This window comes from Bombina bombina, chromosome 7, assembly GCF_027579735.1.
Source record: "Bombina bombina isolate aBomBom1 chromosome 7, aBomBom1.pri, whole genome shotgun sequence".
Classification (NCBI taxonomy): Eukaryota; Metazoa; Chordata; class Amphibia; order Anura; family Bombinatoridae; genus Bombina; species Bombina bombina.
The window spans coordinates 632,663,380-632,688,687 of NC_069505.1; the positions used below are offsets into that span (position 1 = coordinate 632,663,380).

The 25,308-nt window shown below is 39.8% G+C and overlaps 3 non-coding genes across 3 annotated transcripts; all 3 read right to left on the minus strand.

The window, feature by feature from the left end:
* Positions 1 to 4,229: 4,229 nt before the first annotated feature.
* Positions 4,230 to 4,316, minus strand: TRNASTOP-UCA (transfer RNA opal suppressor (anticodon UCA)). The gene has a single exon. It is a non-coding gene; the product is annotated as a tRNA-Sec (tRNA).
* Positions 4,317 to 8,631: 4,315 nt separating this feature from the next.
* TRNASTOP-UCA (transfer RNA opal suppressor (anticodon UCA)) lies at positions 8,632 to 8,718 on the minus strand. Its single transcript has one exon. It is a non-coding gene; the product is annotated as a tRNA-Sec (tRNA).
* Positions 8,719 to 14,531: 5,813 nt separating this feature from the next.
* TRNASTOP-UCA (transfer RNA opal suppressor (anticodon UCA)) lies at positions 14,532 to 14,618 on the minus strand. Its single transcript has one exon. It is a non-coding gene; the product is annotated as a tRNA-Sec (tRNA).
* Positions 14,619 to 25,308: the final 10,690 nt, after the last annotated feature.

Genomic DNA, 25,308 nt, shown 5'->3' on the forward strand with positions numbered 1-25,308 from the left:
TGATAATACACAGGTACATGCACATACACAAGTACTCATCATACTCACACACTAGTGATAATACACAGGTACATGCACATACACAAGTACTCATCATACTCACACACTAGTGATAATACACAGGTACATGCACATACACAAGTACTCATCATACTCACACACTAGTGATAATACACAGGTACATGCACATACACAAGTACTCATCACACTCACACACTAGTGATAATACACAGGTACATGCACATACACAAGTATTCATCATACTCACACACTAGTGATAATACGCAGGTACATGCACATACACAAGTATTTATCATACTCACGCACTAGTGATAATACACAGGTACATGCACATACAGAAGTACTCATCACACTCACATACTAGTGATAATACACAGATTTATGCACATACACAAGTACTTATCACACTCACATACTAGTGATAATACACAGGTACATGCTCATACACAAATACTCATCACACTCACACACCAGTGATAATACACTTTTGATTGAAGAAATAAACTAAGTATAAAACACCACAGTCCTCTTACGACCTCCATCTTAGTTGAGAGTTGCAAGAGAATGACTGGATATGGCAGTGAGGGGAGGAGCTATATAGCAGCTCTGCTTTGGGTGATCCTCTTGCAACTTCCTGTTGGGAAGGAGAATATCCCACAAGTAATGGATGATCCGTGGACTGGATACACTTAACAAGAGAAATAATATGGTAGCAAATAACGGTTTTGTGACAAAAATACAGAAGAAATAATGTCCAGCAAAGACTCACCTCCGGAGGGAGAATAGATTAGAGCAATGGTGGTTCAGTGTTTGAATTAAGCAAACCGGCAGAACAGATTGAGGGGAGAGCTGCTTACAGAGCTGCAGCGTTCTGTTCCGTGAAAACCGGAAGTGCGGTGGTCCGTGAAACCGGAAGTTGAGGGAATGACACGCAATCAGCGTGTGTAGTGAAGTTCAGCCGAATAGGCAGAGAGTCAGAGTCCTCAGTGAGAGCGGCTAAGCAGGGAAGCATGCAACTTCAATACCAAGCAAGGTATTGAATGTTGCAGGCTCCTTTATAGCCAGGACTCAGATTAGGAAAAACACACTAGTGATAATACACAGGTACATGCTCATACACAAGTACTAATCACACTAACACACTAGTGATAATACACAGTTACATGCTCATACACAAGTATTCATCATACTCACACACTAGTGATAATACCCAGGTACATGCACATACACAAGTACTCATCATACTCACACACTAGTGATAATACCCAGGTACATGCACATACACAAGTATTCATCATACGAGTCACACACTAGTGATAATACACAGGTACATGCACATAGGCAAGTACTCATCATACTCACACACTAGTGATAATACACAGTTACATGCTCATACACAAGTACTAATCACACTCACACACTAGTGATAATACACAGTTACATGCTCATACACAAGTACTAATCACACTCACACACTAGTGATAATACACAGTTACATGCTCATACAAAAGTATTCATCATACTCACACACTAGTGATAATACCCAGGTACATGCACATACACAGGTACTCATCATACTCACACACTAGTGATAATACCCAGGTACATGCACATATGCAAGTATTCATCATACGAGTCACACACTAGTGATAATACACAGGTACATGCACATAGGCAAGTACTCATCATACTCACACACTAGTGATAATACACAGGTACATGCACATACACAAGCACTCATCGTACTCACACACTAGTGATAATACACAGTTGCATGCACATACACAAGTACTCATCATACTCACACACTAGTGATAATACACAGGTATATGCACATACACAAGCACTCATCATACTCACACACTAGTGATAATACACAGTTACATGCACATACACAAGTATTCATCATACTCATACACTAGTGATAATACCCAGGTACATGCACATATGCAAGTATTCATCATACTCATACACTAGTGATAATACACAGTTACATGCACATACACAAGTATTCATCATACTCATACACTAGTGATAATACCCAGGTACATGCACATATGCAAGTATTCATCATACAAGTCACAAACTAGTGATAATACACAGGTACATGCTCATACACAAGTACTAATCACACTCACACACTAGTGATAATACACAGTTAAATGCTCATGCACAAGTATTCATCATACTCACACACTAGTGATAATACCCAGGTACATGCACAAACACAAGTACTCATCATACTCACACACTAGTGATAATACCCAGGTACATGCACATATGCAAGTATTCATCATACGAGTCACACACTAGTGATAATACACAGGTACATGCACATACGCAAGTACTCATCATACTCACACACTAGTGATAATACACAGGTACATGCACATACACAAGTACTCATCATATTCACACTCTAGTGATAATACCCAGGTGCATGCACAAACACAAGTACTCATCATACTCACACACTAGTGATAATACCCAGGTACATGCACATACACAAGTATTCATCACAGTCACACACTAGTGATAATACCCAGGTGCATGCACATACACTAGTACTCATCACAATCACACACTACTGATAATACACAGGTACATGCACATACACAAGTATTCATCATACTCACACACTAGTGATAATACACAGGTACAAGCACATACACAAGTATTCATCATACTCACACACTAGTGATAATACACAGGTCCATACACATACACAAGTATTCATCATACACACGCACTAGTGATAATACACAGGTACATGCACATACACAAGTACTCATCATACTCACACACTAGTGATAATACACAGGTACATGCACATATACAAGTATTCATCATACTCACACACTAGTGATAATACACAGGTACATGCACATACACAAGTACTCATCATACGAGTCACACACTAGTGATAATACACAGGTACATGCTCATGCACAAGTATTCATCCTACTCACACACTAGTGATAATACACAGGTACATGCTCATACACAAGTACTCATCACACTCACACACTAGTGATAATAAACAGTTACATGCAAATACACAAGTACTCATCACACTCACACACTACTAATAATACACAGGTACATGCGCATACACAAGTACTCATCATACGAGTCCCACACTAGTGATAATACACAGGTACATGCTCATACACAAGTACTCATCATACTCACACACTAGTGATAATACCCAGGTACATGCACATACACAAGTACTCGCCATACTCACACACTAGTGATAATACACAGGTACATGCACATACACAAGTACTCATCAAACTCACACACTACTGATAATACACAGGTACATGCACATACACACGTACTCATTATACTCACACACTAGTGATAATACCCAGGTACATGCACATACACAAGTACTAATCACACTCACACACTAGTGATAATACCCAGGTACATGCACATACGCAAGTACTCATCATACTCACACACTAGTGATAATACCCAGGTACATGCACATACACAAGTACTAATCATACTCACACACTAGTGATAATACCCAGGTACATGCACATACGCAAGTACTCATCATACTCACACACTAGTGATAATACACAGGTACATGCACATACACAAGTACTCATCATACTCACACACTAGTGATAATGCACAAATAATTTGATACTTAAACACACAATATGTGAGCAATAAATAAACATAATATGTGTCTGCGTTGTATTTCTTTCCAGAGAGGATTCCCCAGTGTATAGTGCACGTGTAGGTACTGAGCAGAAGTGCTGTTACTACATAAATCTCCTTATTCCTGTGTTATCTGAGGGGCCAGATTCACTAATAAGCAGAGAGCTGCCTCATCTTGTAATCATCTCCAGTAATCATTAGGTTTTACTGATGAGCTCTTTGTTGTATTAATGAATCTAAACTGAGTATTTATTTGTATTCAAAGAGTAAGCAACAGCACCCAGGGGAGACGGTAAGTATTCTCTATTTAGTGCCTGTAGGGTCTTGGTTCACTAAAGAACGTCCTAGTCTCACCGGTCCTGTTATTCTATATAGTCAGATTATACACTAATAAATACCAGCATGCCTCTCTCCTGCTGCTCCCAGCATACCTCTCTCTCCTGGTGCTCCCAGCATGCCTCTCTCTCTCCTGATGCTCACAGCATGCCTCTCTACTAATGCTCACTAATAAAACAAGTGACTTAGACCCACGCCCAGAAGGTGGAATTGAACCACTCTGTCCCTAGACAGCTACAGGTTTGAAGCCTGAACCCCAGACCACTGAGGATCATCTGGGCATCTGTATTAGCTGCTCCCTGTGATATATATCAGCCCTCAGTACTGGATTCATTTAGATTAGGGAGACAGACACAGGTGCATTATAATTACACCAGCGTATCCCTGTTCCCTCAGCTTTGTCTCTATTAGTTTTATTTGTTGTTTGTTCATCAGTAACTTATAATTACAGCTCATCACAGGGCAGAGGTGGTTATGCAAATCAGCCCAGTGCATGCTGGGATTGAATAATAAAAGCTAAACAGTTAAACACACACAAGTACGTAAGTGCACACACAGTAATAACACACACATCTGCATACACAAATACTATACTGGCACAAGGCTGTAATATACAGAGATTTGTTGCTATATAAATATCACACTCACACACTACTGATAATACACAGGTACATGAACATACGCAAGTACTCATCATACTCACACTCTAGTGATAATACACAGGTACATGCACATACACAAGTACTCATCATACTCACACACTAGTGATAATACCCAGGTACATGCACATACACAAGTACTCATTACGCTCACACACTACTGATAATACACAGGTACATGCACATACACAAGTACTCATCATACTCACACACTAGTGATAATACCCAGGTACATGCACATACACAACTACTCATCACACTCACACACTAGTGATAATACACAAGTACATGCACATACACAAGTACTCATCACACTCACCCACTAGTGATAATACACAGGTATATGCACATACACAAGTACTCATCACACTCACACACTAGTGATAATACCCAGGTACATACACATACACAAGTACTCATCACACTCACACACTAGTGATAATACACAAGTACATGCACATACACAAGTACTCATCACACTCACACACTACTGATAATACACAAGTACATGCACATACACAAGTACTCATCACACTCACACACTACTGATAATACACAGGTACATGCACATACACAAGTACTCATCATACTCACACACTAGTGATAATACACAGGTACATGCACATACACAAGTACTCATCATACTCGCACACTAGTGATAATACACATTTAAATGCACATACACAAGTATTCATCACACTCACACACTAGTGATAATACACAGGTACATGCACATACACAAGTACTCATCACACTCACACACTAGTGATAATACCCAGGTACATGCATTTACACAAATACTCACCATACTCACACACTAGTGATAATACACAGGTACATGCAGATACACAAGTACTCATCAAACTCACACACTACTGATAATACACAGGTACATGCATATACACAAGTACTCATTATATCACACACTAGTGATAATACCCAGGTACATGCACATACGCAAGTACTCATCACACTCACACACTAGTGATAATACCCAGGTACATGCACATACGCAAGTACTCATCATACTCACACACTAGTGATAATACCCAGGTACATGCACATACACAAGTACTAATCACACTCACACACTAGTGATAATACCCAGGTACATGCACATACACAAGTACTCATCACACTCACACACTAGTGATAATACACAGGTACATGCACATACACAAGTACTCATCATACTCACACACTAGTGATAATACACAGGTACATGCACATACACAAGTACTCATCATACTCACACACTAGTGATAATACACAGGTACATGCACATACACAAGTACTCATCATACTCACACACTAGTGATAATACACAGGTACATGCACATACACAAGTACTCATCATACTCACACACTAGTGATAATACACAGGTACATGCACATACACAAGTACTCATCACACTCACACACTAGTGATAATACACAGGTACATGCACATACACAAGTATTCATCATACTCACACACTAGTGATAATACGCAGGTACATGCACATACACAAGTATTTATCATACTCACGCACTAGTGATAATACACAGGTACATGCACATACAGAAGTACTCATCACACTCACATACTAGTGATAATACACAGATTTATGCACATACACAAGTACTTATCACACTCACATACTAGTGATAATACACAGGTACATGCTCATACACAAATACTCATCACACTCACACACCAGTGATAATACACTTTTGATTGAAGAAATAAACTAAGTATAAAACACCACAGTCCTCTTACGACCTCCATCTTAGTTGAGAGTTGCAAGAGAATGACTGGATATGGCAGTGAGGGGAGGAGCTATATAGCAGCTCTGCTTTGGGTGATCCTCTTGCAACTTCCTGTTGGGAAGGAGAATATCCCACAAGTAATGGATGATCCGTGGACTGGATACACTTAACAAGAGAAATAATATGGTAGCAAATAACGGTTTTGTGACAAAAATACAGAAGAAATAATGTCCAGCAAAGACTCACCTCCGGAGGGAGAATAGATTAGAGCAATGGTGGTTCAGTGTTTGAATTAAGCAAACCGGCAGAACAGATTGAGGGGAGAGCTGCTTACAGAGCTGCAGCGTTCTGTTCCGTGAAAACCGGAAGTGCGGTGGTCCGTGAAACCGGAAGTTGAGGGAATGACACGCAATCAGCGTGTGTAGTGAAGTTCAGCCGAATAGGCAGAGAGTCAGAGTCCTCAGTGAGAGCGGCTAAGCAGGGAAGCATGCAACTTCAATACCAAGCAAGGTATTGAATGTTGCAGGCTCCTTTATAGCCAGGACTCAGATTAGGAAAAACACACTAGTGATAATACACAGGTACATGCTCATACACAAGTACTAATCACACTAACACACTAGTGATAATACACAGTTACATGCTCATACACAAGTATTCATCATACTCACACACTAGTGATAATACCCAGGTACATGCACATACACAAGTACTCATCATACTCACACACTAGTGATAATACCCAGGTACATGCACATACACAAGTATTCATCATACGAGTCACACACTAGTGATAATACACAGGTACATGCACATAGGCAAGTACTCATCATACTCACACACTAGTGATAATACACAGTTACATGCTCATACACAAGTACTAATCACACTCACACACTAGTGATAATACACAGTTACATGCTCATACACAAGTACTAATCACACTCACACACTAGTGATAATACACAGTTACATGCTCATACAAAAGTATTCATCATACTCACACACTAGTGATAATACCCAGGTACATGCACATACACAGGTACTCATCATACTCACACACTAGTGATAATACCCAGGTACATGCACATATGCAAGTATTCATCATACGAGTCACACACTAGTGATAATACACAGGTACATGCACATAGGCAAGTACTCATCATACTCACACACTAGTGATAATACACAGGTACATGCACATACACAAGCACTCATCGTACTCACACACTAGTGATAATACACAGTTGCATGCACATACACAAGTACTCATCATACTCACACACTAGTGATAATACACAGGTATATGCACATACACAAGCACTCATCATACTCACACACTAGTGATAATACCCAGGTACATGCACATACACAAGTACTAATCACACTCACACACTAGTGATAATACCCAGGTACATGCACATACGCAAGTACTCATCATACTCACACACTAGTGATAATACCCAGGTACATGCACATACACAAGTACTAATCATACTCACACACTAGTGATAATACCCAGGTACATGCACATACGCAAGTACTCATCATACTCACACACTAGTGATAATACACAGGTACATGCACATACACAAGTACTCATCATACTCACACACTAGTGATAATGCACAAATAATTTGATACTTAAACACACAATATGTGAGCAATAAATAAACATAATATGTGTCTGCGTTGTATTTCTTTCCAGAGAGGATTCCCCAGTGTATAGTGCACGTGTAGGTACTGAGCAGAAGTGCTGTTACTACATAAACCTCCTTATTCCTGTGTTATCTGAGGGGCCAGATTCACTAATAAGCAGAGAGCTGCCTCATCTTGTAATCATCTCCAGTAATCATTAGGTTTTACTGATGAGCTCTTTGTTGTATTAATGAATCTAAACTGAGTATTTATTTGTATTCAAAGAGTAAGCAACAGCACCCAGGGGAGACGGTAAGTATTCTCTATTTAGTGCCTGTAGGGTCTTGGTTCACTAAAGAACGTCCTAGTCTCACCGGTCCTGTTATTCTATATAGTCAGATTATACACTAATAAATACCAGCATGCCTCTCTCCTGCTGCTCCCAGCATACCTCTCTCTCCTGGTGCTCCCAGCATGCCTCTCTCTCTCCTGATGCTCACAGCATGCCTCTCTACTAATGCTCACTAATAAAACAAGTGACTTAGACCCACGCCCAGAAGGTGGAATTGAACCACTCTGTCCCTAGACAGCTACAGGTTTGAAGCCTGAACCCCAGACCACTGAGGATCATCTGGGCATCTGTATTAGCTGCTCCCTGTGATATATATCAGCCCTCAGTACTGGATTCATTTAGATTAGGGAGACAGACACAGGTGCATTATAATTACACCAGCGTATCCCTGTTCCCTCAGCTTTGTCTCTATTAGTTTTATTTGTTGTTTGTTCATCAGTAACTTATAATTACAGCTCATCACAGGGCAGAGGTGGTTATGCAAATCAGCCCAGTGCATGCTGGGATTGAATAATAAAAGCTAAACAGTTAAACACACACAAGTACGTAAGTGCACACACAGTAATAACACACACATCTGCATACACAAATACTATACTGGCACAAGGCTGTAATATACAGAGATTTGTTGCTATATAAATATCACACTCACACACTACTGATAATACACAGGTACATGAACATACGCAAGTACTCATCATACTCACACTCTAGTGATAATACACAGGTACATGCACATACACAAGCACTCATCATACTCACACACTAGTGATAATACCCAGGTACATGCACATACACAAGTACTCATTACGCTCACACACTACTGATAATACACAGGTACATGCACATACACAAGTACTCATCATACTCACACACTAGTGATAATACCCAGGTACATGCACATACACAACTACTCATCACACTCACACACTAGTGATAATACACAAGTACATGCACATACACAAGTACTCATCACACTCACCCACTAGTGATAATACACAGGTATATGCACATACACAAGTACTCATCACACTCACACACTAGTGATAATACCCAGGTACATACACATACACAAGTACTCATCACACTCACACACTAGTGATAATACACAAGTACATGCACATACACAAGTACTCATCACACTCACACACTACTGATAATACACAAGTACATGCACATACACAAGTACTCATCACACTCACACACTACTGATAATACACAGGTACATGCACATACACAAGTACTCATCATACTCACACACTAGTGATAATACACAGGTACATGCACATACACAAGTACTCATCATACTCGCACACTAGTGATAATACACATTTAAATGCACATACACAAGTATTCATCACACTCACACACTAGTGATAATACACAGGTACATGCACATACACAAGTACTCATCACACTCACACACTAGTGATAATACCCAGGTACATGCATTTACACAAATACTCACCATACTCACACACTAGTGATAATACACAGGTACATGCAGATACACAAGTACTCATCAAACTCACACACTACTGATAATACACAGGTACATGCATATACACAAGTACTCATTATATCACACACTAGTGATAATACCCAGGTACATGCACATACGCAAGTACTCATCACACTCACACACTAGTGATAATACCCAGGTACATGCACATACGCAAGTACTCATCATACTCACACACTAGTGATAATACCCAGGTACATGCACATACACAAGTACTAATCACACTCACACACTAGTGATAATACCCAGGTACATGCACATACACAAGTACTCATCACACTCACACACTAGTGATAATACACAGGTACATGCACATACACAAGTACTCATCATACTCACACACTAGTGATAATACACAGGTACATGCACATACACAAGTACTCATCATACTCACACACTAGTGATAATACACAGGTACATGCACATACACAAGTACTCATCATACTCACACACTAGTGATAATACACAGGTACATGCACATACACAAGTACTCATCATACTCACACACTAGTGATAATACACAGGTACATGCACATACACAAGTACTCATCACACTCACACACTAGTGATAATACACAGGTACATGCACATACACAAGTACTCATCATACTCACACACTAGTGATAATACGCAGGTACATGCACATACACAAGTATTTATCATACTCACGCACTAGTGATAATACACAGGTACATGCACATACAGAAGTACTCATCACACTCACATACTAGTGATAATACACAGATTTATGCACATACACAAGTACTTATCACACTCACATACTAGTGATAATACACAGGTACATGCTCATACACAAATACTCATCACACTCACACACCAGTGATAATACACTTTTGATTGAAGAAATAAACTAAGTATAAAACACCACAGTCCTCTTACGACCTCCATCTTAGTTGAGAGTTGCAAGAGAATGACTGGATATGGCAGTGAGGGGAGGAGCTATATAGCAGCTCTGCTTTGGGTGATCCTCTTGCAACTTCCTGTTGGGAAGGAGAATATCCCACAAGTAATGGATGATCCGTGGACTGGATACACTTAACAAGAGAAATAATATGGTAGCAAATAACGGTTTTGTGACAAAAATACAGAAGAAATAATGTCCAGCAAAGACTCACCTCCGGAGGGAGAATAGATTAGAGCAATGGTGGTTCAGTGTTTGAATTAAGCAAACCGGCAGAACAGATTGAGGGGAGAGCTGCTTACAGAGCTGCAGCGTTCTGTTCCGTGAAAACCGGAAGTGCGGTGGTCCGTGAAACCGGAAGTTGAGGGAATGACACGCAATCAGCGTGTGTAGTGAAGTTCAGCCGAATAGGCAGAGAGTCAGAGTCCTCAGTGAGAGCGGCTAAGCAGGGAAGCATGCAACTTCAATACCAAGCAAGGGTATTGAATGTTGCAGGCTCCTTTATAGCCAGGACTCAGATTAGGAAAAACACACTAGTGATAATACACAGGTACATGCTCATACACAAGTACTAATCACACTAACACACTAGTGATAATACACAGTTACATGCTCATACACAAGTATTCATCATACTCACACACTAGTGATAATACCCAGGTACATGCACATACACAAGTACTCATCATACTCACACACTAGTGATAATACCCAGGTACATGCACATACACAAGTATTCATCATACGAGTCACACACTAGTGATAATACACAGGTACATGCACATAGGCAAGTACTCATCATACTCACACACTAGTGATAATACACAGTTACATGCTCATACACAAGTACTAATCACACTCACACACTAGTGATAATACACAGTTACATGCTCATACACAAGTACTAATCACACTCACACACTAGTGATAATACACAGTTACATGCTCATACAAAAGTATTCATCATACTCACACACTAGTGATAATACCCAGGTACATGCACATACACAGGTACTCATCATACTCACACACTAGTGATAATACCCAGGTACATGCACATATGCAAGTATTCATCATACGAGTCACACACTAGTGATAATACACAGGTACATGCACATAGGCAAGTACTCATCATACTCACACACTAGTGATAATACACAGGTACATGCACATACACAAGCACTCATCGTACTCACACACTAGTGATAATACACAGTTGCATGCACATACACAAGTACTCATCATACTCACACACTAGTGATAATACACAGGTATATGCACATACACAAGCACTCATCATACTCACACACTAGTGATAATACACAGTTACATGCACATACACAAGTATTCATCATACTCATACACTAGTGATAATACCCAGGTACATGCACATATGCAAGTATTCATCATACTCATACACTAGTGATAATACACAGTTACATGCACATACACAAGTATTCATCATACTCATACACTAGTGATAATACCCAGGTACATGCACATATGCAAGTATTCATCATACAAGTCACAAACTAGTGATAATACACAGGTACATGCTCATACACAAGTACTAATCACACTCACACACTAGTGATAATACACAGTTAAATGCTCATGCACAAGTATTCATCATACTCACACACTAGTGATAATACCCAGGTACATGCACAAACACAAGTACTCATCATACTCACACACTAGTGATAATACCCAGGTACATGCACATATGCAAGTATTCATCATACGAGTCACACACTAGTGATAATACACAGGTACATGCACATACGCAAGTACTCATCATACTCACACACTAGTGATAATACACAGGTACATGCACATACACAAGTACTCATCATATTCACACTCTAGTGATAATACCCAGGTGCATGCACAAACACAAGTACTCATCATACTCACACACTAGTGATAATACCCAGGTACATGCACATACACAAGTATTCATCACAGTCACACACTAGTGATAATACCCAGGTGCATGCACATACACTAGTACTCATCACAATCACACACTACTGATAATACACAGGTACATGCACATACACAAGTATTCATCATACTCACACACTAGTGATAATACACAGGTACAAGCACATACACAAGTATTCATCATACTCACACACTAGTGATAATACACAGGTCCATACACATACACAAGTATTCATCATACACACGCACTAGTGATAATACACAGGTACATGCACATACACAAGTACTCATCATACTCACACACTAGTGATAATACACAGGTACATGCACATATACAAGTATTCATCATACTCACACACTAGTGATAATACACAGGTACATGCACATACACAAGTACTCATCATACGAGTCACACACTAGTGATAATACACAGGTACATGCTCATGCACAAGTATTCATCCTACTCACACACTAGTGATAATACACAGGTACATGCTCATACACAAGTACTCATCACACTCACACACTAGTGATAATAAACAGTTACATGCAAATACACAAGTACTCATCACACTCACACACTACTAATAATACACAGGTACATGCGCATACACAAGTACTCATCATACGAGTCCCACACTAGTGATAATACACAGGTACATGCTCATACACAAGTACTCATCATACTCACACACTAGTGATAATACCCAGGTACATGCACATACACAAGTACTCGCCATACTCACACACTAGTGATAATACACAGGTACATGCACATACACAAGTACTCATCAAACTCACACACTACTGATAATACACAGGTACATGCACATACACACGTACTCATTATACTCACACACTAGTGATAATACCCAGGTACATGCACATACACAAGTACTAATCACACTCACACACTAGTGATAATACCCAGGTACATGCACATACGCAAGTACTCATCATACTCACACACTAGTGATAATACCCAGGTACATGCACATACACAAGTACTAATCATACTCACACACTAGTGATAATACCCAGGTACATGCACATACGCAAGTACTCATCATACTCACACACTAGTGATAATACACAGGTACATGCACATACACAAGTACTCATCATACTCACACACTAGTGATAATGCACAAATAATTTGATACTTAAACACACAATATGTGAGCAATAAATAAACATAATATGTGTCTGCGTTGTATTTCTTTCCAGAGAGGATTCCCCAGTGTATAGTGCACGTGTAGGTACTGAGCAGAAGTGCTGTTACTACATAAACCTCCTTATTCCTGTGTTATCTGAGGGGCCAGATTCACTAATAAGCAGAGAGCTGCCTCATCTTGTAATCATCTCCAGTAATCATTAGGTTTTACTGATGAGCTCTTTGTTGTATTAATGAATCTAAACTGAGTATTTATTTGTATTCAAAGAGTAAGCAACAGCACCCAGGGGAGACGGTAAGTATTCTCTATTTAGTGCCTGTAGGGTCTTGGTTCACTAAAGAACGTCCTAGTCTCACCGGTCCTGTTATTCTATATAGTCAGATTATACACTAATAAATACCAGCATGCCTCTCTCCTGCTGCTCCCAGCATACCTCTCTCTCCTGGTGCTCCCAGCATGCCTCTCTCTCTCCTGATGCTCACAGCATGCCTCTCTACTAATGCTCACTAATAAAACAAGTGACTTAGACCCACGCCCAGAAGGTGGAATTGAACCACTCTGTCCCTAGACAGCTACAGGTTTGAAGCCTGAACCCCAGACCACTGAGGATCATCTGGGCATCTGTATTAGCTGCTCCCTGTGATATATATCAGCCCTCAGTACTGGATTCATTTAGATTAGGGAGACAGACACAGGTGCATTATAATTACACCAGCGTATCCCTGTTCCCTCAGCTTTGTCTCTATTAGTTTTATTTGTTGTTTGTTCATCAGTAACTTATAATTACAGCTCATCACAGGGCAGAGGTGGTTATGCAAATCAGCCCAGTGCATGCTGGGATTGAATAATAAAAGCTAAACAGTTAAACACACACAAGTACGTAAGTGCACACACAGTAATAACACACACATCTGCATACACAAATACTATACTGGCACAAGGCTGTAATATACAGAGATTTGTTGCTATATAAATATCACACTCACACACTACTGATAATACACAGGTACATGAACATACGCAAGTACTCATCATACTCACACTCTAGTGATAATACACAGGTACATGCACATACACAAGCACTCATCATACTCACACACTAGTGATAATACCCAGGTACATGCACATACACAAGTACTCATTACGCTCACACACTACTGATAATACACAGGTACATGCACATACACAAGTACTCATCATACTCACACACTAGTGATAATACCCAGGTACATGCACATACACAACTACTCATCACACTCACACACTAGTGATAATACCCAGGTACATGCACATACACAAGTACTCATTACGCTCACACACTACTGATAATACACAGGTACATGCACATACACAAGTACTCATCATACTCACACACTAGTGATAATACCCAGGTACATGCACATACACAAGTACTCATCACACTCACCCACTAGTGATAATACACAGGTATATGCACATACACAAGTACTCATCACACTCACACACTAGTGATAATACCCAGGTACATACACATACACAAGTACTCATCACACTCACACACTAGTGATAATACACAAGTACATGCACATACACAAGTACTCATCACACTCACACACTACTGATAATACACAAGTACATGCACATACACAAGTACTCATCACACTCACACACTACTGATAATACACAGGTACATGCACATACACAAGTACTCATCATACTCACACACTAGTGATAATACACAGGTACATGCACATACACAAGTACTCATCATACTCGCACACTAGTGATAATACACATTTAAATGCACATACACAAGTATTCATCACACTCACACACTAGTGATAATACACAGGTACATGCACATACACAAGTACTCATCACACTCACACACTAGTGATAATACCCAGGTACATGCATTTACACAAATACTCACCATACTCACACACTAGTGATAATACACAGGTACATGCAGATACACAAGTACTCATCAAACTCACACACTACTGATAATACACAGGTACATGCATATACACAAGTACTCATTATATCACACACTAGTGATAATACCCAGGTACATGCACATACGCAAGTACTCATCACACTCACACACTAGTGATAATACCCAGGTACATGCACATACGCAAGTACTCATCATACTCACACACTAGTGATAATACCCAGGTACATGCACATACACAAGTACTAATCACACTCACACACTAGTGATAATACCCAGGTACATGCACATACACAAGTACTCATCACACTCACACACTAGTGATAATACACAGGTACATGCACATACACAAGTATTCATCATTCTCACACACTAGTGATAATACACAGGTACATGCACATACACAAGTATTTATCATACTCACGCACTAGTGATAATACACAGGTACATGCACATACAGAAGTACTCATCACACTCACATACTAGTGATAATACACAGGTATATGCACATACACAAGTACTCATCACACTCACATACTAGTGATAATACACAGGTACATGCTCATACACAAATACTCATCACACTCACACACTAGTGATAATACACAGGTATATGCACATACACAAGTACTCATCACACTCACATACTAGTGATAATACACAGGTACATGCACATACACAAGTACTCATCACACTCACATACTACTGATAATACACATTTAAATGCACATACACAAGTATTCATCACACTCACACACTACTGATAATACACAGGTACATGCACATACACAAGTATTCATCATACTCACACACTAGTGATAATACCCAGGTACATGCACATACACAAGTACTCATCACACTCACACACTAGTGATAATACACAGGTACATGCACATACACAAGTATTCATCATACTCACACACTAGTGATAATACACAGGTACATGCACATACACAAGTATTTATCATACTCACACACTAGTGATAATACACAGGTACATGCACATACACAAGTACTCATCACACTCACATACTAGTGATAATACACAGGTATATGCACATACACAAGTACTCATCACACTCACATACTAGTTATAATACACAGGTACATGCTCATACACAAATACTCATCACACTCACACACTAGTGATAATACACAGGTATATGCACATACACAAGTACTCATCACACTCACATACTAGTGATAATACACAGGTACATGCACATACACAAGTACTCATCACACTCACATACTAGTGATAATACACAGGTACATGCACATACACAAGTACTCATCATACTCACACAGTAGTGATAATACACAGGTACATGCACATACACAAGTATTTATCATACTCACACACTAGTGATAATACACAGGTACATGCACATACACAAGTACTCATCACACTCACATACTAGTGATAATACACAGGTACATGCTCATACACAAATACTCATCACACTCACACACTAGTGATAATGCACAAATAAATGTGATACTTAAACACACAATATGTGAGCAATAAATAATCATAATATGTGTCTGCGTTGTATTTCTTTCCAGAGAGGATTCCCCAGTGTATAGTGCACGTGTAGGTACTGAGCAGAAGTGCTGTTACTACATAAATCTCCCTATTCCTGTGTTATCTGAGGGGCCAGATTCACTAATAAGCAGAGAGCTGCCTCATCCTGTAATCATCTCCAGTAATCATTAGGTTTTACTGATGAGCTCTTTGTTGTATTAATGAATCTAAACTGAGTATTTATTTGTATTCAAAGAGTAAGCAACAGCACCCAGGGGAGACGGTAAGTATTCTCTATTTAGTGCCTGTAGGGTCTTGGTTCACTAAAGAACGTCCTAGTCTCACCGGTCCTGTTATTCTATATAGTCAGATTATACACTAATAAATCCCAGCATGCCTCTCTCTCCTGGTGCTATATAAATATCACACTCACACACTACTGATAATACACAGGTACATGCACATACACAAGTATTCATCATACGAGTCACACACTAGTGATAATACACAGGTACATGCACATACACAAGTATTCATCATACGAGTCACACACTAGTGATAATACCCAGGTACATGCACATACACAAGTACTCATTACACTCACACACTAGTGATAATACACAGGTACATGCACATACACAAGAACTCATCATACTCACATACTAGTGATAATACCCAGGTACATGCACATACACAAGAACTCATCATACTCACACACTAGTGATAATACCCAGGTACATGCACATACACAAGTACTCATTACACTCACACACTACTGATAATACACAGGTACATGCACATACACAAGTACTCATCATACTCACACACTAGTGATAATACCCAGGTACATGCACATACACAAGTACTCATCATACTCACACACTAGTGATAATACACAGGTACATGCACATACACAAGTATTAATCATACTCACACAATAGTGATAATACCCAGGTACATGCACATACACAAGTATTTATCATACTCACACACTAGTGATAATACACAGGTATATGCACATACACAAGTACTCATCACACTCACACACTAGTGATAGTAGACAGGTACATGCACATACACAAGTATTCATCATACGAGTCACACACTACTGATAATACACAGGTACATGCACATACACAAGTACTCATCATACTCACACACTAGTGATAATACCCAGGTACATGCACATACACAAGTATTTATCATACTCACACACTAGTGATAATACACAGGTAAATGCACATACACAATACTCATCACACTCACACACTAGTGTTAGTAGACAGGTACATGCACATACACAAGTATTCATCATACGAGTCACACACTACTGATAATACACAGGTACATGCACATACACAAGTACTCATCATACTCACACACTAGTGATAATACCCAGGTACATGCACATACACAAGTATTTATCATACTCACACACTAGTGATAATACCCAGGTACATGCACATACACAAGTACTCATCACACTCACACACTACTGATAATACACAGGTATATGCACATACGCAAGTACTCATCATACTCACACAGTAGTGATAATACACAGGTACATGCACATACACAAGTACTCATCATACTCACACACTAGTGATAATACACAGGTACATGCACATACACAAGTACTCATCACACTCACACACTACTGATAATACACAGGTATATGCACATACACAAGTACTCATCACACTCAGACACTACTGATAATACACAGGTACATGCACATACACAAGTACTCATCATACTCACACACTAGTGATAATACACAGGTACATGCACATACACAAGTACTCATCATACTCACACACTAGTGATAATACACATTTAAATGCACATACACAAGTATTCATCACACTCACACACTAGTGATAATACACAGGTACATGCACATACACAAATACTCACCATACTCACACACTAGTGATAATACCCAGGTACATGCACATACACAAGTACTCATCACACTCACACACTACTGATAATACACAGGTATATGCACATACACAAGTATTTATCATATTCACACACTAGTGATAATACACAGGTACATGCACATACGCAAGTATTCATCACACTCACATACTAGTGATAATACACAGTTACATGCACAAACACAAGTATTCATCATACTCACACACTAGTGATAATACACAGTTACATGCACATACACAAGTATTCATCATATTCACACACTAGAGATAATACACAGTTACATGCACATACACAAGTATTCATCATACGAGTCACACACTAGTGATAATACACAGTTACATGAACATACACAAGTATTCATCATACGAGTCACACACTAGTGATAATACACAGTTACATGCACAAACACAAGTATTCATCATATTCACACACTAGTGATAATACACAGGTACAGGCACATACACAAGTACTCATCATACTCACTGTAAGGTTGTAACCTTTTATATCTGTTAAACTTTTTATGGATCAGCAACTGTGGATGTTAATTTGTATCACTTAGCTTTGAGTCAACATATGTGAACGTTAACCCCTGAGGCTCAGAATGAATTAATAAAGTATTCAGATAACTGTTCACTGAATAGATATATATGAGGTTAGTATGTCCTTAAACAAACTACCCGTAATACAAGCAGCCTGTTGATCTTTGCAATACAGATAAGGGTATAAACTGAACTTGTGGTATCGCAGATAATCCCAGATGAATTAAAGGTAAGTATAGGTAAATAGATAGATTAAGCAACAATCTCTCCAGTAGTCTGAGAAGACGGAATGGTTTGGTTCAGTGTGAGCGAGACAGGTAAGATGCTAGAGAGCGCTCTGTGAGAGCGACGGCTGAGTAGATTCCTCCGCAAGTAGTTCCGTGAATCACGGTCAGCGTAGGCAGCGGAGATCAATTAGAAACCTCCGGAATTTGGAACTCGGTTCAGTGCTGCAAAGATTACAGCAGCGGTTACTCACGGTAGGTAAAGACTGTGTCCCCAAGTAAGTTCTATACCGCGGATGCGGTTTCTCAATACACCACCACAAGTGAAACAGGTTCGTGCAGGGCAGCGCTGTGAAAGTTCAATTCATCTGTGACAGACTGGATACGGATGATAATGCAAATGAGAATGCACACTGATAAATCCAGTTACTCAGGACACAGTAATAAGGTTCCAACTGTTGCAGGATAATTCTTATGATCAGCTCAGTAGTAAGGAAATTTCTCAATCACTAAGCACCTGGCTGACGTAAGAGTGAAACTTAAATAGGTTAGGAAGGTGTAACAAAGAAGTAAAGGTGGTATTCTCTGAGAGCAGATACAGTTCTTAAGGTGGAGCAGAATTCCTGACAGAACGTCCCCTTCAATCAAGCCGTTCCACGGCTTGAAAACGAGGTCTATGGGGATTCCTCCTATGAAATTGAGACACTAGTCTGGGGGCATTCAGATTGGTGTAGGGTTCTCATGTATCTTCATCCGAAGGATATCCCTTCCATTGCACTAGGTACTGTAATTTCCCATTGGTAATCCTTGAGTCCAGGATTTTCTGTACTTCATAGACATCGGTCTCCAAAGTTTGAATGGGAGGAGGCAAGACTTGGGTTCCACTAGACTTTGCAGGTTTTAGTAAGGAGACATGAATAATTGGATGTATGGTTAACGATGGAGGAAGTTTGAGGGTGACAGCATTCTGGTTAACTACTTTGGCTATTTGAAAAGGTCCAATAAACAGACTCGCCAACTTCTTGCTGGGGATTTGTAGCCTGAGGTTTTTTGTAGAGAGCCAAACCCAATCACCTATTGAGTATAGCGGAGGTGATCTTCGTCTAAGGTCATAGTAGCGCTTTTGTAGTCCTTGGGCAGTACAAAGGTTTTCTTGGAGGGATTGCCAAGTCTCAGTCAAACGGTCAGCAAGGTCGTCTACCTTTGGATTGAGGCATGATTCTCTAGATGTAAAGGTCATCTTAGGATGATAAGCATAATTGGCGTAGAAGGGGGTCATTTTGCTGGAGGAGTTCAGAGTATTGTTATATGCGAATTCGGCAAGTGAGAGGTATTTTTTCCAATCTTCCTGTTGGTAAGCACAGTAGCATCTCATGTACTGTTCCAAACTTTGATTCAATCGCTCTGTTTGCCCATTGGTTTGGGGGTGATAAGCGGTAGTGTAGCGGTGGTCAATCTGTAGTTTTAGGCAAAGAGACTTCCAGAAATGTGAAGTGAACTGTGTCCCTCTGTCAGTGGTGAGAATCTCCGGAATCCCATGAAGCTTGATGACATGATCTATGAATAATTGAGCTGTTTCAGCAGATGATGGAAGTTTGTGATACGGTATAAAATGTGCCATCTTGGAAAAAAGGTCCACTACAACCAAGACAGTGTTCATACCGGCTGAGGTAGGTAGTTCAACAATGAAGTCTAGACCTAAATGCATCCATGGTCTTCCTGGAACAGATATAGGCATCAATAAGCCATATGGAGGTTTTTTGTCTGCCTTTGATATGATACAAGTCGTACAGGCCTGGATGTGATCTCGAATGTTAGATGACATGTGTGGCCACCAATAAGCTCTTCTTAGCAATTCAAGCATTCTTTGGAATCCAAGATGTCCAGATAGGGGGTTGTCATGATGTCCTTTGATTAGCTCTTGTCTTAGGGTCTTAGGTACGTATAATTTGTTTTGTTTATAGTAGAACCCATTGGTTCCTTTTTGTAGGTCAGCTGGATACTCATGTTCGGTTAGTAAGGCTTTTCTGTATCTGGTAGTTAGAGTGGAGATACTTCCAATGAAGTTCTTATGAGGGATCATGGCTGTTGGGTTCTCATTGTGCGGGGGTTTAGGGTCTCTCCGAGAGAGAGCGTCGGCCTTACCGTTTCGGGAGGCCGGTCTGTATACAATCTGGAACTGGAATCTACTGAAGTACAAACTCCACCTGACTTGTCTCGCAGAGAGGGTCTTGTTCCGTTGTAGGTATTCCAAATTCCTGTGATCCGTATAGACTATAATTGGAAGGCGAGTTCCCTCCAGTAGATGTCTCCAAGTCTCGAAAGCTCTTTTGATGGATAAGAGTTCCTTCTCCCCAATGGGGTAATTCCTCTCGGCAGAGGACATGACCTTAGAGAAAAAGGCTATAGGATGTAAGGGGTGTTTTAAGCTTTCCCTCTGAGACAAAACTGCACCTAGTGCATAATCCGAAGAGTCAATTTCGAGGAAATATTGGAAGTCAGGATTTGGATGCCGGAGGATTGGAGCTGAAGTAAAAGAATTTTTCAGAAGCTCAAAAGCCTGTGTGGCCTTGTTGTTCCAAAGAAATGTTGATGTACTACCAGTGAGGGTGGTCAATGGCTTAGCTATAGCAGAGTACCCTTTGATGAATTTTCTGTAATAATTACTAAAGCCTAAAAACCGTTGTAGATCCTTATGGTTTTTTGGTGTGGGACAATTCTTTACAGCTTCTACCTTTTCCTGTTGCATTTGAACACCTTCAGAGGAGATGTTGTATCCCATGAAGGAAATCTTCTCTGTATGGAATATACATTTTTCAGCCTTGGCATACAACCGATGTGTTTGGAGTCTAGAAAGAACCCATCCAACGTGTCTTATGTGGTCTTGCAAATTTTGGGAATAGATCAGGATGTCATCCAGATAGACCACTACACATGTATCAAGGAGATCTCTGAACACATCATTTATGTAATGCTGAAAAGTTGCTGGAGCATTGCACAAACCAAAAGGCATCACTAAATATTCATAAAGACCGTATCTCGGTCTAAATGCAGTTAACCACTCATCTCCCTCTCTTATATGGATGAGATTGTAGGCCCCCCGGAGGTCCAGTTTTGTGAATATTTTAGCACGAGTAAGCCGCTCAATGAGCTCCGGGATCAGAGGGAGGGGGTATCTATTTTTAACGGTAACCTTATTAAGCTCTCTATAGTCAATTATAGGGCGTAAGGATTGATCTTTATTCCTAACAAAAAACATACCAGCAGCAGCAGGAGAAACTGATGGCCTGATAAAACCTTTTTTTAGGTTTTCATCAATATATGTTTTTAGGTGAACTAGTTCTGGCTGGCTTAATGGGTACAGATGTCCATGAGGGATAACTGCCCCTGGTTTAAGATCTATTGGGCAGTCATAACTGCGGTGTGGGGGTAGCGTCTCTGCCTCCCTTTTGCTAAATACTTCTGTGTATTGTATATATTCTTTAGGAATAGTTACCTCTTGGTTAGTTAAGGATATGCAATCCGGTAAATGGTAACAGCTAGACTTACAGTAGGAAGAGTCTAGAGTGACTTTCAATGTCTTCCAGTCAATAGTAGGTTGATGGAGACATATCCACTTAATTCCCAAGACAATAGGAAAAAGTGGAGAAGGTAGAACATCAAAGGAGACATATTCAAAATGACTATTGTGTGTGGTTACCATCAAAGGAACTGTGTGATGTGTAATGGGACCACTAGATATATAGGAACCATCTACTACACGGATTGAAACAGGAGAAGTTTTCTTTTCAAGTGGTATTTTATTTGCCTTAACAACCTCTAAGTCTATATAATTCCCATAAGCCCCAGTGTCAAGAATGGCCTCCAAAGTCAGACGTCTATGGTCCCACTGTAAAGAGAGAGAGATGATACAATAAATAGGTTTATGCTGCAGAGAGACAGAGGAGTTAGTCAATATCAACTTACTTTTCTTGTTTCTCAGTAGAGTGGGACAGTCTTTCACTGCATGTGCTGGACTTGCACAGTAAAGACATAAGGACTCTCTCTTTCGTCTTTGCTTCTCCTCAGTGGACAGAGGACCTCTCAAAACTCCTATTTCCATTGGTTCCTGGCTCTGACCTCCATCGATAGCTGGTGGTGAGGACGAGGAGGCCTTCCTATAGGTGGTCTCTGACCCCTTACGTTCGCTCTTCCTTTCTCTCAAACGCCTGTCTATTTGGATAGACAATTTCATCAATGCCTCCAGGGTGTCAGGTAATTGAACTCTAGCGAGCTCGTCCTTTATATTTTCAGAAAGTCCCAGTCTGAATTGATTCTTCAAAGCCACTCTGTTCCATTGTGAATCAGATGAGTATTGTTTGAACTCGGTAATATACAGTTCAACTTGTTTAGAGCCCTGTCTCAAAGCTCTCATTTTTGTTTCAGCAACAATCTGTGAATTCACGTCAAGGTACAATTCATCCATGGCTACAAGGAATTCTGGCAGGGAGAACAGTATAGGGTTATTAGATTCATAGTAAGAATCCGCCCAGATCCTCAGTTCACCACGTAAATATGAAATGATAGTTAAGACTTTGAGATGGTCAGTTGGATAGGTCTTTGGTTTTAAGGTGAAGTTGAGCAGGCAGGCATTCTTAAATTGACGATATATCCGTCTATCCCCTGAGAATAAGTCTGGGCTGGAAATGTGTGGTTCAGGATGGAACTCTTGTGCTGGTAACTTATGAGTTAACGAATCCCTAATAACCTTCCTTAGTGTTTCGTTCTCCACTTGTAGGTTATTCATAGCCTGACCAAGTTGGTCCACTTTCTGTGAAAGTTCATAGACTATCTGTGGTAAATCCACTGGATCCATTTTATTTTAAAGGCTTAGTGATTCTGTAAGGTTGTAACCTTTTATATCTGTTAAACTTTTTATGGATCAGCAACTGTGGATGTTAATTTGTATCACTTAGCTTTGAGTCAACATATGTGAACGTTAACCCCTGAGGCTCAGAGTGAATTAATAAAGTATTCAGATAACTGTTCACTGAATAGATATATATGAGGTTAGTATGTCCTTAAACAAACTACCCATAATACAAGCAGCCTGTTGATCTTTGCAATACAGATAAGGGTATAAACTGAACTTGTGGTAT